Source organism: Pseudophryne corroboree, chromosome 9 (genome assembly GCF_028390025.1).
Source record: "Pseudophryne corroboree isolate aPseCor3 chromosome 9, aPseCor3.hap2, whole genome shotgun sequence".
Classification (NCBI taxonomy): domain Eukaryota; kingdom Metazoa; phylum Chordata; class Amphibia; order Anura; family Myobatrachidae; genus Pseudophryne; species Pseudophryne corroboree.
In genome coordinates this window covers 244,185,977-244,202,597 of record NC_086452.1, presented here as the reverse complement: position 1 = coordinate 244,202,597, position 16,621 = coordinate 244,185,977, and the positions used below count along the sequence as shown (strand labels likewise).

At 43.7% G+C, this 16,621-nt stretch overlaps 1 pseudogene; it reads right to left on the bottom strand.

Annotated features, from left to right (window-relative positions):
• Positions 1–12,670: 12,670 nt before the first annotated feature.
• On the bottom strand, positions 12,671–12,789 carry LOC134960393 (5S ribosomal RNA; annotated as a pseudogene).
• Positions 12,790–16,621: the final 3,832 nt, after the last annotated feature.

Below are 16,621 nucleotides of genomic sequence, written 5' to 3'. Positions count from 1 at the left end.
GAATGTTGGTCGATTTTGTCTAATATTAAAGTAGTGTTATAACCCTCTAGACTTGTGCTCCCACACTCACTCTGAACACAAAGGGGTTACATTTTTGTTTGGGAGTGATTAGTCTGTTGCCTGGACAATAAAGCAGTTTTTTGGAATCTAATGGTGGGTTTTTTATGTTATTGTTATTGAGAGATTTTGAAAGCGCGGCTGTGTTTCTCTTCATGTTTGGCGTTGGATTGAGAAGTACATCACTGTTTTCAGTGTATTTTGCAGTGTGATTCAGTTGTTTTCTTTCCTTTAACCTCTTCTACTTTCCTTCCTATTTATTAGTCATTATTGTTCTATTCTTTCTTCCCTGATCTTTTTTCCTCCTGTTTTTCCTCCTTTTCTTTTCCTATATTAATGGAACGTCCCCGTAGAGTTGTTGCCCTCCCCATCCATTACAATGCTGGCATGGGTGTAGGAGTCGAAGGGCTGGTGGTAGAGTTTCCCTAATCTTGGAGTCACAGAGTGGCTGCGGTGCTGCAGCATTTGACTTCCGCCCAGGTCCCCTCTATTAACTGGGTGTTCCATCATCTAGGGCACCGGATTTCCAAGGTATTCCTTGGCTGTGGACATCTGCATGACTGGATGTCTATTTGTGGGCTGTAGGGTTCCCGGGAGTGGGTACTGGAGGCTTGGGTGCTGGGAGTGAATTGGCAACTGACGCTAGATGGATACAGGCTGTGGGGTGATGCATCAGGAGGTTACGCATGGACATGACTGGTACCGGATGTGCCAGAGGATCTGTGCACTTCAGGGGTGTGGGTGCAGGGCAGGCCACTATGATTGTCAGTGGTGGGAGGCTCCAGTGATGACTGATGTTGCTTGGGATGAGGGGGCCCTGAACGCCCATGGGCACAGGAGTGCCTTTTACTATTTTGTTTTTGAGGATCACAGGAGCTCTTCCGAAAGAGCATATTGTAGTATCCCATATGTGAGGGAAGGTCAGTCAGGGATGGCATATCTTATGTGGAGTGGCACTCTTTACTTCTGCAGGTGGCAGGTCAATGGTGATTATGGAGGCTGAGCAGAAGATGTTTCTCCTTGTGTATCCTCAGTTGCAGAGTATTCCACCGAGACTGATGACATGGATTCTCATTCTGCAGCATGTAGCACATCTGGAAGCTAGTGTTCATTCTAGCACCCTGCACCTGTCAAAACCTGTGCAGTTTCTCTTTCCTGCCTAGGGTGTCATTCTCTGCTTTGGTGCTTCTAGCACTGTCTGGTCTGTATCTCACTGATAAACAGACCAAACTGTGATAGAAGCACCATAGCAAAGAGCGACACCCCAGTCAGGAAAGAGGAACTGCATGGGTTTTGAAAGGTGCAGGGTGCTAGAATGAACACTAGGGAGCTCCAGGTCTTGCCCCCCCCCCCACCCCCCAAGTGTGTTGCCTTTAAAAATGGACAGGGTTTGCTGGGCTCTATGTGCAGATTTCAGTATTTTTCTATACAATGTGGGGGTCTTATCTGATCAAAGATTGCATGCAGCTGGTTGGGGGAGGTGGGGATGCCCAGCTGCTTGGCACAGCCCCTGCCACCAATTAGGGTTCCTACCCCTGTGCGAGTGATTGATGTCTGCTTGGCATGATGTCTATCCCTTTCCTCAAATACGGTGTATCTGAGGGCTGGCTTCACATATTTTTTTTGTTACCTATTGGGACATGGTTTAGGCAGTCTGGGTCAGAATTTGTGCTCTGCTTTAGCGTTTACGGGAATCTTGTGTGAAAAAGTTATGCATGAAGTTTCTCTGGGGCAAATGATGGGTTCCTTTGTTGAACACCCTCTTTATTGCTTTGGTGTCTGGTGGTGGGAAATAGGGAGGCCGACATTGCTTACTATTTGTATGATTTCCTCTCGGTGGATCCTAATGATTCCCCTCACTGTGCAAAGCTGTTAGATGACACTGTTGCACTATATGCAGAGTTTTTGGGGTTCCAAATGTGCAAGATAAAACAAAGCGACCCATGAAGTATATATATACCAGATATAGGTATCGAGTTCTATACTTTGGAAGGTCAGTGGCAGCTGCCAGCTGATACATTTGTATGCCTCTATAGACTTGCCTTCACCATGGCTTACCATGGGGTGTTTATGTGAGGTTTCTAACTTCTCATCACCAAGTCAGACCCCACCCATTTAGAGTTATTAGACTGTTGCTGCTGATTTTGCTGTTTGGTTTTTCGTTTGGTCTGGTTCTGTGGTCATTATGTCTATCTTAGTAATCAGTGTTTATTGTTTTCCTGACAGGTTCTTATTTGGATAGTATTTTTAAATAGATGATTGGTCACTCATATATTTTGGGCTGCCCATTTGTTTGCATCTTCAATCTTCACGGTTTATCCAGAAGCCCACATTTTGAGATGGATAGGGTATAGAGGTTGTGAGATTGGCAGGGATGTTGGCTGGTGGCCTCATCCCTGTTTTTGTGAGCAGTTAGCCTGTGTGGGTTTGTTATTTTAAAGTTGTTGCTTAATCTATGCCTTCTTCCCCCACCATCATACCCTAATTTAATTAAAATTTAAATTAAGAAAGTAAATCCTTTCAAATTAAAAACTGGCCCCTTTCACTGCCAATACAGTTGTCTGAGTCTTTATTTCTTATACTGTAGAAAAGTACTTGTGTGAATGGAGTGTGGATTGCATCAGTCGATAGAGCATTTATGCCACTTTTGTTAAAGGGTTGAGATAATTAGACAAAACTGGATAAACAGTATGACATGTTTGTTTCCAAATGGAGCTGATTCTTGCCGGAAAAATCATTATTGGTTGTACTGTCTTTTGTAATGCTTGGATATTGTTAGGGTTTTTTTTCCTGTAGAATAGTGGGGTACATGTACAATTAACAGATGATTTTATTATGATACTCATTGTAATTAGAGCATTTCGCAGGATGTCTTCTTATGTGCACTGTAAGTAGTCATACTGTAAATACACCAATAGCAGCACTCTGGGGGCATCATACATCCTGGGTCTCAGTCCTCCTACAGCCCATACATTTGTAGATATCAAATCATTTAGTGACAATACATTAAACTGTATTGCAAATGTATGTCCCCCTCTGTATGTGTATGTGTATATATATATATATATATATATATATGTGTGTGTGTGTGTGTGTATGTGTGTGTGTGTGTGTGTGTGTGTGTGTGTGTTCTTGAGAACCAGAACGTTGATATGGATATGCTGCTATAATGGACCTTTGAAGAATAATACATTGAACGTCTTTGTGGTATTTGGTGAGTGCCTGTACATTTTGGATAACTATACTTTGGACTGTCTTTGGTCATTATGGAGGACCGCCATGTTGTTATTGGTAGCTGTGAGTATGGACTTTACACTATATATATTAGAGATGTGCGCCTGGCCTTTTGGTTTTGTTTTTCTTTCGTGTTTTGGTTTTGGATTGGTTTTGCCAAAACCGCCTTTGTGTCTTTTGGTTTTGGTTCTAATTTTTTTTAAGTCATAAAAACAGCTAAAATCACAGAATTTGGCAGTGTTTTTGTTCCTACAGTGTTAATTTCCAGTCATTTCTAGTCTATTTTTAACACCTCAAAGCTAACAATATTGTTTATATCCGGTTTAGGCCAAAAGGTTGCAACAAGGTAGCTGGATGACTAAGCTAAGTGACATAAGTGGGTGGCACAAACACCTGTCTCATCTAGGAGTGGCACTGCAGTAGCAGACAGGATAGCAGTTTTAGAAACTATGCCCAAAAAATGCTCCAAAGAGCTCATAATGCAAAGAAATAAGGTACAAGATGGAATTCCCATCCACCCACCCTTATCTTGTATATACAGATGGAGCCATTATTTTTGCTCCTTCTGTTACTAGGCGTGCCCGCCTGGGTGCACCTAGTCACTGTGAGCGTCTCCTTCTGGACGGGCACGTGTGCCCAGAAAGAGATGCTCCCCATTCACTTGAATGGGGAGCATCTTTGCCTGGTGGATGCCCAGACAGAGACGCTTACAATGTCAGCCTTAGCAAATGACATTGACGGATCTGCATTGTCAATGTCATGACTAGTGGCAGCAGCTTCAGCACTAGTAGTAGCCTCCATTTCTATCAACACAAAGTGGGGTTTACCTTCACCAACAGCGTCGCACAAATGAGTCAGAAATGTATATAATTATAATTACACCCTGCAGTTGACGTCACCGACAGCATCGCACAAATGAGTCAAAAATATATATAAAAATTACACACCAGTTGACTTTACTGACAGCATCGCACAATACATGTATGAGTAGGAAATAATATACTGCAGTTTGACCAGCAGTGTTACAGTACTGAAAATAAAATAAAAATTGTTCAGTAAACTGGGGTACAGCACACACAAATATATATATATATATATATATATATATTAGAGATGAGCGCCTGAAATTTTTCGGGTTTTGTGTTTTGGTTTTGGGTTCGGTTCCGCGGCCGTGTTTTGGGTTCGAACGCGTTTTGGCAAAACCTCACCGAATTTTTTTTGTCGGATTCGGGTGTGTTTTGGATTCGGGTGTTTTTTTCCAAAAACACTAAAAAACAGCTTAAATCATAGAATTTGGGGGTCATTTTGATCCCAAAGTATTATTAACCTCAAAAACCATAATTTACACTCATTTTCAGTCTATTCTGAATACCTCACACCTCACAATATTATTTTTAGTCCTAAAATTTGCACCGAGGTCGCTGTGTGAGTAAGATAAGCGACCCTAGTGGCCGACACAAACACCGGGCCCATCTAGGAGTGGCACTGCAGTGTCACGCAGGATGTCCCTTCCAAAAAACCCTCCCCAAACAGCACATGACGCAAAGAAAAAAAGAGGCGCAATGAGGTAGCTGTGTGAGTAAGATTAGCGACCCTAGTGGCCGACACAAACACCGGGCCCATCTAGGAGTGGCACTGCAGTGTCACGCAGGATGGCCCTTCCAAAAAACCCTCCCCAAACAGCACATGACGCAAAGAAAAAAAGAGGCGCAATGAGGTAGCTGTGTGAGTAAGATTAGCGACCCTAGTGGCCGACACAAACACCGGGCCCATCTAGGAGTGGCACTGCAGTGTCACGCAGGATGGCCCTTCCAAAAAACCCTCCCCAAACAGCACATGACGCAAAGAAAAAAAGAGGCGCAATGAGGTAGCTGACTGTGTGAGTAAGATTAGCGACCCTAGTGGCCGACACAAACACCGGGCCCATCTAGGAGTGGCACTGCAGTGTCACGCAGGATGTCCCTTCCAAAAAACCCTCCCCAAACAGCACATGACGCAAAGAAAAAAAGAGGCGCAATGAGGTAGCTGTGTGAGTAAGATTAGCGACCCTAGTGGCCGACACAAACACCGGGCCCATCTAGGAGTGGCACTGCAGTGTCACGCAGGATGGCCCTTCCAAAAAACCCTCCCCAAACAGCACATGACGCAAAGAAAAAAAGAGGCGCAATGAGGTAGCTGTGTGAGTAAGATTAGCGACCCTAGTGGCCGACACAAACACCGGGCACATCTAGGAGTGGCACTGCAGTGTCACGCAGGATGTCCCTTCCAAAAAACCCTCCCCAAACAGCACATGACGCAAAGAAAAAAAGAGGCGCAATGAGGTAGCTGACTGTGTGAGTAAGATTAGCGACCCTAGTGGCCGACACAAACACCGGGCCCATCTAGGAGTGGCACTGCAGTGTCACACAGGATGTCCCTTCCAAAAAACCCTCCCCAAACAGCACATGACGCAAAGAAAAAAAGAGGCGCAATGAGGTAGCTGACTGTGTGAGTAAGATTAGCGACCCTAGTGGCCGACACAAACACCGGGCCCATCTAGGAGTGGCACTGCAGTGTCACGCAGGATGTCCCTTCCAAAAAAACCTCCCCAATCAGCACATGATGCAAAGAAAAAGAAAAGAAAAAAGAGGTGCAAGATGGAATTGTCCTTGGGCCCTCCCACCCACCCTTATGTTGTATAAACAAAACAGGACATGCACACTTTAACCAACCCATCATTTCAGTGACTGGGTCTGCCACACGACTGTGACTGATATGACGGGTTGGTTTGGACCCCCCCCCAAAAAAGAAGCAATTAATCTCTCCTTGCACAAACTGGCTCTACAGAGGCAAGATGTCCACCTCATCTTCACCCTCCGATATATCACCGTGTACATCCCCCTCCTCACAGATTATCAATTCGTCCCCACTGGAATCCACCATCTCAGCTCCCTGTGTACTTTGTGGAGGCAATTGCTGCTGGTCAATGTCTCCGCGGAGGAATTGATTATAATTCATTTTAATGAACATCATCTTCTCCACATTTTCTGGATGTAACCTCGTACGCCGATTGCTGACAAGGTGAGCGGCGGCACTAAACACTCTGTCTGCTGCTAATATATAGACTGGTTGATAAAGAGATAGTATACTCGTAACTAGTATGTATGTATAAAGAAAGAAAAAAAAAACACGGTTAGGTGGTATATACAATTATGGACGGGCTGCCGAGTGCCGACACAGAGGTAGCCACAGCCGTGAACTACCGCACTGTACTGTGTCTGCTGCTAATATATAGACTGGTTGATAAAGAGATAGTATACTCGTAACTAGTATGTATGTATAAAGAAAGAAAACAAAACCACGGTTAGGTGGTATATACAATTATGGACGGGCTGCCGAGTGCCGACACAGAGGTAGCCACAGCCGTGAACTACCGCACTGTACTGTGTCTGCTGCTAATATATAGACTGGTTGATAAAGAGATAGTATACTCGTAACTAGTATGTATGTATAAAGAAAGAAAACAAAACCACGGTTAGGTGGTATATACAATTATGGACGGGCTGCCGAGTGCCGACACAGAGGTAGCCACAGCCGTGAACTACCGCACTGTACTGTGTCTGCTGCTAATATATAGACTGGTTGATAAAGAGATAGTATACTCGTAACTAGTATGTATGTATAAAGAAAGAAAAAAAAACCACGGTTAGGTGGTATATACAATTATGGACGGGCTGCCGAGTGCCGACACAGAGGTAGCCACAGCCGTGAACTACTGCACTGTACTGTGTCTGCTGCTAATATATAGACTGGTTGATAAAGAGATAGTATACTCGTAACTAGTATGTATGTATAAAGAAAGAAAAAAAAACCACGGTTAGGTGGTATATACAATTATGGACGGGCTGCCGAGTGCCGACACAGAGGTAGCCACAGCCGTGAACTACCGCACTGTACTGTGTCTGCTGCTAATATATAGACTGGTTGATAAAGAGATAGTATACTCGTAACTAGTATGTATGTATAAAGAAAGAAAAAAAAACCACGGTTAGGTGGTATATACAATTATGGACGGGCTGCCGAGTGCCGACACAGAGGTAGCCACAGCCGTGAACTACCGCACTGTACTGTGTCTGCTGCTAATATATAGACTGGTTGATAAAGAGATAGTATACTCGTAACTAGTATGTATGTATAAAGAAAGAAAAAAAAACCACGGTTAGGTGGTATATACAATTATGGACAGGCTGCCGAATGCCGACACAGAGGTAGCCACAGCCGTGAACTACCGCACTGTACTGTGTCTGCTGCTAATATATAGACTGGTTGATAAAGAGATAGTATACTCGTAACTAGTATGTATGTATAAAGAAAGAAAAAAAAACCACGGTTAGGTCACTGGTATATACAATTATGGACGGGCTGCCGAGTGCCGACACAGAGGTAGCCACAGCCGTGAACTACCGCACTGTACTGTGTCTGCTGCTAATATAGACTGGTTGATAAAGAGATAGTATACTACTAATATTATATACTGGTGGTCAGGTCACTGGTCACTAGTCACACTGGCAGTGGCACTCCTGCAGCAAAAGTGTGCACTGTTTAATTTTAATATAATATTATGTACTCCTGGCTCCTGCTATAACCTATAACTGGCACTGCAGTAGTGCTCCCCAGTCTCCCCCACAATTATAAGCTGTGTGAGCTGAGCAGTCAGACAGATATATAATATATATAGATGATGCAGCACACTGGCCTGAGCCTGAGCAGTGCACACAGATATGGTATGTGACTGAGTCACTGTGTGCTGTGTATCGCTTTTTTCAGGCAGAGAACGGATTATAAATAAAAGTGGTGGTCACTGGTCACTATCAGCAAAACTCTGCACTGTACACTACTGAGTACTCCTAATGCTCCCCAAAATTAGTAAATCAAGTGTCTCTCTAATCTATTCTAATTCTAAACGGAGAGGACGCCAGCCACGTCCTCTCCCTATCAATCTCAATGCACGTGTGAAAATGGCGGCGACGCGCGGCTCCTTATATAGAATCCGAGTCTCGCGATAGAATCCGAGCCTCGTGAGAATCCGACAGCGTCATGATTACGTTCGGGCGCGCTCGGGTTAACCGAGCAAGGCGGGAAGATCCGAGTCGCTCGGACCCGTGAAAAAAAACATGAAGTTCTGGCGGTTTCGGATTCAGAGAAACCGAACCCGCTCATCTCTAATATATATATATATATTTTATCATTATAATTTTAGGCATTTTGTTTTTTAGCTTTTATTATTTTAATTTTACACTGGGGCAGAGCCCCTGGATAGATGGACAGATCACCCTTTTTTCAGATACAACAGACAGAGAGCACCCCCTTTTCAGATACAACAGACAGAGAGTGCCCCTTTTTCAGATACTGCAGAGAGCGCCCCATTTTCAGATACCACAGACAGAGAGAGCACCCATTTTTCATATACAGCAGACAGAGAGCATCTATTTTTCATATACAGAGAGGGCACCCCATTTTCAGATACCGCAGACAGAGAGAGCACCCCTTTTACAGATACAGTTGACAGAGAGAGCACCTATTTTCCAGATATAGAGAGAGCACCCCTTTTTCAGATACAGCAGACAGAGAGCACCCCATTTACAGATACAGAAAGGGCACCCCCTTTTCATATACCGCAGACAGAGAGAGAACCCCTTTTTCAGATACAGCAGACATATAGCACCCCTTTTTCAGATACAGCTGACAGAGACTGCACCCGTTTTTCAGATACATAGAGAGAGCACCCCTTTTTAAGATACAGCAGAAAGAGAGCACCGCATTTACAGATATACAGAGAGCACCCCTTTCTCAGATACAGTTGACAGAGAGAGCACCCGTTTTTCAGATACAGCAGAGAGCACTCCTATTTTAGATACAGCAGACAGATAGCACCCTTTTTTCAGATACAGCTGACAGAGAGAGCACCCATTTTTCAGATACACAGAGAGAGCACCCCATTTACAGATACAGAGAGGGCACCTCTTTTTCAGATACTGCAGACAGAGAGAGCACCCCTTTTTCAGATACAGCTGATAGAGAGAGCACTCGTTTTTCAGATACAGCAGACAGAGTGCACCCCTTTTTCAGATAAAGCACACATGGCACTCCCATGCGCCGCAAACCATGCCATGCCACCCAGTACTGAGACGGACATGTCCGTCCAATGCCGGAGTGAAGATGGTGCCGATGCATGGGGACTTGTACAGAATACAAAACCCGTGAGAATTCGACAGCGGGATGATGACATCTTGCCTCAATGACGTAATCAAGGCGGGCGGGAAAACTTGAGCTGGACTCGGATCCTGGCTCAGATAGCAAAGTTAGTTATATATATATATATATTGAAATAAACAGAGAGGGCACTATCCATACCTTTTCAATATAATGAAAAGGCAGTCTTTAATATCTAAAAGGCATACTCAGCTTCAAATCTAAATGTTTTTGGTCCCAGCTGGACCTTCATCAGGGAACACTACTGCACAGCTCACTCACTAAGAATGTCCACTATCAGTCCAGCCCACCTGCTGATTATGCCTAACTGGCTTCTTTTACACCCAACAATGTTCAAAAAAGGGTGCCAAATAGCCCATTTCCGCATACCAGCTGGAATGCATAATGCATCACTTCTCATGTGTAGCCATTGCAACTATATAATATATGTAAACATCAAGAAGGGCTTCTATAAATATATGTATTAATTACTGGCATGCACCCCACTACCAGCGGGTCAATGCTGAGTGCAGGCCTGCCAATACAATCATAAAATCAAAAAGAAAAAAATAATTAATGCAGGAAAACAATTGATTAGATTTGTTGAGTCCATAAGGTGTCACCATTCCAAGTTTATAGTTCCACCTTGCCTCAAGTTTCTCAAAATGACTGCACAATCACCCCCACATTTGGGGATTGGCACCCAATCAATTATCCTGTATCTAAGAGATGCCACTTGATACCCTGCATACACTGGCGTGTGCAGCACATTTTATTAGGGGGTTCATGGTCGGAAGGGTGTGTCTAGCACCGCCTTTTGGACGTGTCTAGCACCATCTATTGATGGCCAACGCAATATAAAATATCCACCCTTGTACCAATCTTAATAAAGCAGATACATTGTCAGATGTTGTGGTGTGCACCAAACAAACACCCCTGATGGCACTCACTGCAATTACACTGCTCCTCCTCAGCCTGGTCTGGCTCCCCCTCTCTTTCCCCTGCAAGCTGCAGCAGCTTACTTACAAGTCAGTCACTCACTGACAGTCACAGACTAGTACTGCTGCTGCTGGAAAAATGAGTGACGTGTCAATGCTGCTGCCGGCCGTCTGCCAGTATTGAATTTGTCTTCCTAAGAGGAACGCTGGCTGCATGCTGATCCTCATCAGTGGCTGGCGTTGGCATAGCATAGAAGGAGAGAGGTGGGCATGTGACAGGTGGGCATGCGAGCAGCATGACGTAATCACGTCACATCACACTGTTTTTGTACATGGAGTGGAGCTGAGAATTTGAAAGCCGCTGTCAGTGGCACCCTTGATTAACACAGGCGTCCGGTCAGTAATGCAGTCCTGACAGGGTGCAGTGCAGAGGGGACAGTAATCAGCCTGCTCTGATCGGGGTGCCAGACATTAGGGGGTGCCTGTGCGCACCAGGAACCCCCCCTGCGCACACCTATGCCTGCATACAAGAAATGTTGGGCTACTGGCTTATCCATCTACCCAACATCAGAGCATGGTGTATTGAACTTCTATGATTTTCCGTACGTTCCCAGAAGGTACACATGGTCATTCCCACATATGCCAATCAACAGGGACATAGTCACATGTACACCACATGGTTAAATCTGTTTTATAGGATCCTGAGACTGAGGCATAGAGAGACTGAACTGACTCTCCATATCAGTTTTTATCAGTTGTTATTATTATAGATCCAAGATAATTCCTAGAGGATTCTGCATCAATAATACCCCTACTATTGGTAGAACAAATGTTGCATTTTGCAGTAAGTGATGCGTAGTCCTCAATAAATCTTCACTTGATCAAATCTTATCGGTCATTGAGGAGGTGAGCAGTGAGTTGGCTAACATATGAGATGAAATTACTAAATTTGAAAAAGCCAATCTACCTGCCTTAAGGACTGATAAATCTGAGAACTGGTGTGAAAAACTACAGTCTCCAGTAGATGCATTTAGAGATGATCTAGTGACATTTAAGCTGGAAAAAATTACAGACAGTCAATGATGATTATGCCACTCATCAAGTATATAGATGGTTAACTGGTAATCAAGGCAACATCAGATGAACTAGATCTTTTAGGAATCCTAGGTCTAGGGTCCCATACACAACTGAATCATTCACATCACAGTCAGCATCTATCTCTGATACCTTTGCCCCGCTTCCCCTGAGTGGTATTTTAGGCTAGGGCCCCAGAGTTCTGGTGGGCAATGCCACTGGAGACCAAGTAGGTCCCACCCAAGGTGAAAGGGGTATACACAGCAGAGGATGCAGGAAAAGGACATGAGTAGCATCATTAACCTGTCAGACCATGTACTTACTGTAACAGAGTACTCATTATTGTCATTGGGATTATCCTTTATACCCTCTGCTAAACATGATGAATTTAGTTTAGCTGTTGATCATTATAAGTTAGGCAGAAAGTTACGGATGAGGGATTTCTTGATGGACAAACCTGCTGTTGATGTGAATTCAAAGAGAAGAAAAAAGAAAGACTCTGTGTTGGGGCACGCTTAGAAATTAGAAATAAGTTTATTAAAATTTGACATTTAATTGGTAATGAATAAAAGTAATAAGGAGTTTGATACAAAAAAATTGTTCAAGAACACAAAGTAAACATATGTATTGACAAAGATCAGGATAAGCCTGATACAAAATTATGAGCACCTGTGGTGAAAAATATACTGAAAAACATAAAAAATATATAAAAAAAAATATATAACAATTTTTTTTTAAATATTATTAAGGTGCCTGAGTTAATCAAAATTCAAAATTAGGGTAGAGGTAAATGATATGTACATATAATCACCGCAGTGACAATTGTAGGTAAGCACCTAATCAAAAAACCTCATGGGAATAGATGAGAGGCTCAAAGGTTCATAATTGAAATGTCAAATGACAAAGGGTAATCACCTGGTAGAGATTCTGTTTGCTAAAAGGCTAGATCCTTATAGATAACAAAGCATTTAAGAGAAAAGTATGATTATTATTAAAGATACACAAAGGCATTGATATATAAGCCTAAAGGCAAAGCCAAATGTAGATGAGTAGAAGGTTTGCGGGAAAGTTGGATAAGGAATTGGTAAGTTCAGAAGTTGCTCTAACACTTCTGCTGTTTGTAATCAGAGGTCACAGTCTTACTGCACCTGATATTCCCAAGGGGTCACCCTACTAGGTACTGATCAGGCTTATCAGCGCTTAGCTTCCAAGGTCGGATGAGATTGGGCGTTGCTGCTGAAATATGGCAGTAATAAACACTAAGATACAAATGAGAGAGTGTAATGAGTAGTGAGCAACAAGGTACTTCTGCTGTCCAGTTTCTAGCGCAGATTCTCTGTTGCTGTGAGCATTGCAGAGAGTGGTCTCGCATCTGGATGAGAGGGTACTAAAAATAGAAGTGAGATATGCTCAGAATAGGAAGGAAACCCTGCCTTCTGCTGTCCACTGTCTTATATAAATATATAGCGGACAGTGGATGAGAGAGGTGGGTTAGGCTTACCTATTGAGAAAAAGGTGGTGGGAAAATTAGAAGAAGGAGGAGAAATGGTAATGTGGTGAGATCACAAATTAACAAAAAATTATTAGGTAATTATGAAATAAAACAATCATAAATCAACGATTAATTGGAAAAAGGAAAGTAAACACAGACTGCATGGTAAAAGCTTACCAAAATGGGTATAAGACCCTGTTTAGGCAGAAGGGATTCTACAAAAGGGTATTACATTTAAAAGGAAATACCAAAAAGTGGTTTAAAACAATAATTAAGGATCAAAAATAGCAAACATAGAAAAAGCAATATTGATTGTATATCAGTATCAGTTAAATAACTGGAGTCCAAATGGGCACATACAATACCAGGGAGTCCCAGAAAGTGATCTGAACTAAAAGGAGTTCAGCATCACTGAGCACAGACGGACCGTTTCACCAGGGTGGCTTGTTCACTGTGTCAGGGCATAAGGAAAAAGCTGCTGTATTTATGGCAGAGGAGGGAGGGAACTGGGAGGGCTTAACATCACTAGGGATTCCAATTGGTGGAAGTTCATAGTGACATCACCCTCATTTAAATAGGGAATTGTGCTGATGAAAAAAAGGGGAAAACATCAAAGACATCAAAAAGAAGCAGCAGAAGACTGGCGAAATGTTCTTACACTTGAAAGTGTAAATATAAAACCATGAGGAGGTGGCTGCCGTATGAATAGTTCATTGAGATGTTCTGTATATCGGGATCCCGCGATCGCGTCAGACCGGAAGTGTCGTTCTTGGCCGGAAGTCATGTGGTCGCGTGCGTTCCGGAGTTTGCGTTTCAACTGGACGTCAGGCCGGAAGTAAAGTCATCCGTTTATGCTATGAGGCTGGAGTTGCTAGGTAACCGTTGTTAGATGGCCGGGTATACGGAAAAAAGGTTTTATCACGGCTAGAAGTGTTGCAAAGCATTCGTGCACTGTTAGTAGATGTGAATTGTCAGGCGGATCAGTCTTTGTTTACTAAACCAGGCCTGTTTGATCCACAAACAAATAATGTGAGCATTCAGACCGTTTTGAGAATGACAGAAGAGGATTTTAAAATCAACACCTCTGGTAGACATTTCAGCAATTTGAGGCCTGCTTAGAGACAAGTGCTGAAGTCCTTACGAGACAGCACGATGATTGTTATTCACCCTGCGCATATGGTGATTGTCATACATAATTCTGACGATTATGATAAGGAAATCAGGTGACAACTTGCTGATGAGTCTACATATATAAAATGTGTGTCGAATCCTATGCCATCGATTAAGAGGAGAGTTGATGGCTTAATTGACCTGGCTGTTGATAGTGGATGAATTAAAGATCAGGTATCAAATTTTCTTAAATTAGACCACCCCTGGTAGGCCTATAATCTCTGTCAGGGGATCCCTGCTTCAACCATTAGCTATCTTTGTGGACAGCTTCCTCCAGGATCTAATCCCCTGTATACCAAGTTACTTAAGTGATGCCAGTGACTTTCTGGATAAAATCAGGTAATTAAGTGAGATTCCTGAGGGGGCTTTGCTTGCGACAATAGACATGTCATTCTTATATACAAACTTATGGTCTCATCTATGAAACCAAGTTTGCCTGTTGAATGTATTCTTAAATTTTTTTGAGTTGATATTGGTGAATATTTGCTTCATGCATAACAGTGAATACTTTATTCAGTGCTCAGGCATTACTATGGGCTCTAATGTGGCACCAGCCTATGCAGGCATTTTTATGTATGATTGAGTCCACCACTATTTTACTTGTGTATGGTGCCAAAATCATCTACTATAAGTGTTTTATAGATTACATTTTTTTATATCCGGGAGCACCAAGAGGGAGTTTACTTTGATGTTGGAAGAACTCAATGGTCTGCAGTCAACTGTATGGTTTACCGGACACTCTAGCCTAGAGTCTATTAATTTTCTTGACGTTATGATATTTCGAGAGGTTATTCAGCTGCGCACCACTCTTTATAGAAAAAACAAAGACTGTAACACTTTTTTTCATGTTATGAGCAATATTCTGCGTATCCCCAAAGCTAGTCTCCCTATGTTGCAGTTTATTGTCATGTTGCACAGCAATACTAACTGTTACGATTCCTGTACTCCAGACTGGAGAAGATCTTATGGCAGAGATCTGAGTACAGGAATGAAATACAGGTTGTGGGAGCTGGAGAGCCTAGTAACCCCTGGCGCCCTAACTCCGTTGTCTCGCCCGTGTTATCAGAAATCCCCTGTGAGACTATGGTTGCTTGAGCCCATGGCAGCCGCGTTCGAAGGGCGGATTATGTCTGCCCAACCCCGATGCCCCCGCAGGTCTTAATGGGAGACGAGGGGAAGTCCGAGACAGGGAGATAACAAGGGGCCCTCTGACTAAGCAACCAAGCCAGGGGTTACAAGCTAACTTAACTAAATCAAAAAGTATGTGCGGACTAGCCGCCAGGGAAAAGGACAACCAAGGATCCACGGATCCGACACTCCTATCCGGCACCGCTGGACACCAGAGTGGATCTTGTGGAAGCGGAATCCTCCGCAAAGCTCCAGAACTCAAAATAAACACAATAATAAAATAGTAGCGGACAAGCCGCAACACACGGCTGCGCCGCGACTCACGAACACCACCAGATGTTAAAGGTGCTCGGTCAGACTCCAGGAACAGATGGTAACTTCCGAGTACTGGATCACTGAGAACAGGAACAAACGAACAGACCGGGACTGGGAACTCTCTCTGCAGCAGAATCAGGCAAACAGGAAGCTATCACCGGCGTCTGTGAGGAGTCCTGGGAGTGCTTTTAACAGAGAGTCTTCCAATCAGCTGTTTGGAGGCTGATTGGATAAAATGCCATGCAGCTGACAAGCTGCATGGCCAGGGAAACAGATGAGTGATAATTACAACATGCCGTGCAGCTGCATGCTACACAGCCAGGAAACCAGTGATGATATAAACTTAGACCCAGCAACGGGGAACACGATCCGACAGTGGCGTCCCCGTTGCTAGGCGCCGGCCGCACTGACGAGCGGACCCTCGGCGCCTAACAGTACCCCCCCCTTGAGGAGGGGTCAAGGAACCCCTAAATCCGGGTTTCTGAGGAAATTCTTGAAAAAATGCCCTTTTGAGCCTTGGGGCATGAAGGTCCTCATCTAGGACCCACGACCTTTCCTCAGGACCATAACCTTTCCAATGCACCAAAAAATAAAGCCGACCCCGGGACAGCTTGGAATCGAGAACCTTCTCAACCACGAACTCCTGCTGACCCTGTACATTAACTGGTGATCTCCCCTGAGGTTTTTTACGAGGAAATCTGCTAGATGAAACATATGGTTTGAGCAAAGAGCAATGGAAGGTATTTCCGATTCGTAACGTTTTTGGTAGCTGTAACCGGAAAGCAACTGGATTGACTTTTTTGATAATGAGAAATGGTCCAATAAATCTAGGACCCAATCTGGCTGAGGTTTGTCGAAGTTTGATATTGCGAGTCGACAGCCACACCCTGTCTCCTACTCTAAAAGTGCACGGCCGCCGGAACCTGTCCGAAAAATCTTTTTCCTTGAAAGCTGCTTTTCTGAGAGCTATGTGCACTTTTTT